At 36.2% G+C, this 3,033-nt stretch overlaps 1 pseudogene; it reads left to right on the top strand.

Moving 5' to 3' along the window:
* Nucleotides 1-699: 699 nt before the first annotated feature.
* On the top strand, nucleotides 700-852 carry LOC131832766 (U4 spliceosomal RNA; annotated as a pseudogene).
* Nucleotides 853-3,033: the final 2,181 nt, after the last annotated feature.

A 3,033-nucleotide genomic window follows, 5' to 3' on the forward strand; every position in this document is an offset into this window, starting at 1 on the left:
TTGGCTGGAAAACAGACAGCAAGCAAAATGATATGATAAGCACTCAAATAGAACTCTGTGGAGGTTATAGCTAGTTTTCCTAACACATAAAGAATTGCTACACATAACAGGTAAAAGTTAATAATTAAATAGATAATATGGGAAAGTAAGTCACAGGGGAAAAAACCACACATATAGGTGGCTTTGAAACATATAAAAACATCCCTGCAATAGGAGAAATAAAAATTTAAGTTACACTGAGATCGTTTTTCACTTACTAGTGAGATGAAGATCAAATAGCTTACTGGCATAGAGTATTAGTGTGAGTGGAAAAAATAGACATTCCCATACATTGCTCATTGGAGTGTAACTTGGTATAAGCTCTACAGAGAATAATTTGGAAGAATCTGTCAAAAAAATTCAAATACACAAATGCACCAAGATGTATACAAAAATGTATTAGTTATAGACTTGCTTATTTTTTTTACTAAAAAATTGGGAATTACATAAGTATCTGTTAGTAGGCAAATGATTAAATAAAATATGGGATGCTAATATATTAGAATATTGTACAGCCATAAATAAGAATAAAGAATCTTCTCATGTAGTGATATAAAATATAAAAATATATTAAGAGAAGAAACAAATCAAGGTACACAATAGTGTATATGGTAAGCTACCATTCCACTTTTTAAAGGACATTTTAAAAGATTGATTCACAGCTTTGCGCAATGGCAGTATCGTAGCCAATGAGGTTTATCCGAGGCGCGATTATTGCTAATTAAAAGATTGATTCATATATTTATTTGGGTCTATTTATGGTATCTCTAGAAGAATACAAGAAACTGTTAATTTTGGTTGCCTCTGAGGAAGTGACCTGGGTGCCTGAGTATAAGAGTAGAAGGTAGCATTTATAACTTCTGAATTTTTAAAACATTTCCTATTCTTAAAAATGTTTTAAGCATCAATCTTTTAAAGAAAATGAATCATAGTTACATAAGATCCCCAAATTAGAATACAATTTAGGTACATATGTAAGTTAAATTGAACTGGGACTTTTTCTCATGAATTTGCCAGTTTTTAATCATGGCTTCATCTCATCAGGGTCTGTCTTTGGGTATGAAAATGTGCATTCTTGAATTTCATCCTAACCCTTCTGGCTTATTTTGAACTAGTCTATGGAGCAGATTCTTTTCCATCTGTATGGGAGACCTCTGTATGGTTTTTTTCCATTTGCCTCTCATTCCTTCTATTTCCTGACTCTTTCTTTCTTCATATTGGTATGGAAAACTTCAAGCTTATTCATAGCTCAAATAGTTTTATTTTGGAATTTTAAACTCCTGCAGCTTCCTTCATAGCTCCCAAATGTTTCATGTCTAGGTCTGTTCCCTGCTTATCCTAGAAAAGGGATTGGGTTGCTTTTGCTCTGCCTCCCAGAACCCACATTTCCTACACCTGCCACGACAAGAGATCAGACTCTTCTTATTTACCTATGGGTCTTCCTATAACTAGTTGAAGATTTGACTAGGGAAGGATATACCTCCAAGTTCACATAGTTGTTGGCTGGATTTTTTTCCTCACAGGTTGTTGGACTGAGGACCTCCGTTCCTCTCTGGCTGTTGGCCAGAGACTACACTCAGTTTCTTGCCACATTAGTCCTCTCAGACATGGCAGCTTAGTTCATCAAAGCATGTAAAATGGGGAAGCAGTGATGAGATTTTTGAAACCTAATCACAAATATGATACCCATCACTTTTACAGTATTTCATTAGTTTGAACCAAGTCATTCCAGGGCAGAGGATTACACAGAACACTGGGAGGTGGGAGTCAACAGGAGCCATCTTGGAAGTCAGCCCCACACAGTGGCAGTACAGATTGACTCAGTGCTTACTTACACACCTTAATAAGCTGGAGGTACAGAGATGGCAGGTGTGAGGAATTATCAGGGATATGTCAGGAAACCTGTTTCAGTAAAAATTCACTGTCCTTTCTTTATTTGGTGCAATTTCTGCTCTTCCTTCATGGAGCCCTATCGCTCATTAACTAACAGGTAGTAATATGGTCAACTCTCCTTCATTTTCTTCTGTTTTCTCTGTCCTTTCTCTAACAGAGGTGTTAATAAGTAGCACAGTCTCTGTAAGGAATCAAAGGAAAATAGGGGAGAAAACGAGCTGAATAATCTATTTCCTTGATCGCCAGCCCTCGGATAATTTACATTGACTAAAATGTGATTCTTTAAAAAAAAAAAAAAAAAGGTGAGAGCCAAGCAGACCACCTCAGCTTTGCTCAAAGAAACAAAATCATAAGAAAATACAGATATAATAAATTTGCTATTTTTAATGTCACTAAGTCTTTTATTACATGCCTGGTTGCAAATGAGGCACACTGTTAAATTAGAAGGATAGAATGAAAATCTTATGTCAGTCTTCATTCTAGGCCCAAATAATATGTTATAACCCAGAACTTCTTCTAAGCTTTTATTGTCCAAGTAACAAACCCACCAGGAAGAGGAAAATGCTTGAAATTGTTTCTGGTCCTTTAATGGTTTTAATCAAATGTGTTCTTCAGATGGAGGCAGCAAAAATCGAGAATATCTTATATTTGTATCCAACACATATAATTTTTTAAAAACTTTTTGTAATTTACATAATTACCTCTCAGAGGTCCTTATTTTTCTGTATATGGGTTATGACAAGAAGAATTAGAGCATTAATTCCTTTCCCCTACAAATCATGGAACTCTCACCCACTTTCTTTCTGAGGGCATAAAATATTATCTTTACTTTCTAGATGGAAACAGAGACCTAGTGAGTAAAGGGCCTGGACCAGAGCCACATGGCGAAGGAGGGTGCAGGAATTCCAACTCACAAGTTTGGGGCCCAAGGCCTGCGTACAGAGGCTGGCTGGCTAACCTAAACAGCACAGATAAGCACTCACCAAAGCTGGTGTTTGCTTTTGCCAGCAAGAAGTTTGTAGAAGGAGAAAACCAGAACTACACAATTCCTCCTTCTTTTATAGCTTCTGATAACTTCTCCTTCATATTTAATGCCTGGAG

This window comes from Mustela lutreola, chromosome 5 (assembly GCF_030435805.1).
Source record: "Mustela lutreola isolate mMusLut2 chromosome 5, mMusLut2.pri, whole genome shotgun sequence".
Taxonomy (NCBI): domain Eukaryota; kingdom Metazoa; phylum Chordata; class Mammalia; order Carnivora; family Mustelidae; genus Mustela; species Mustela lutreola.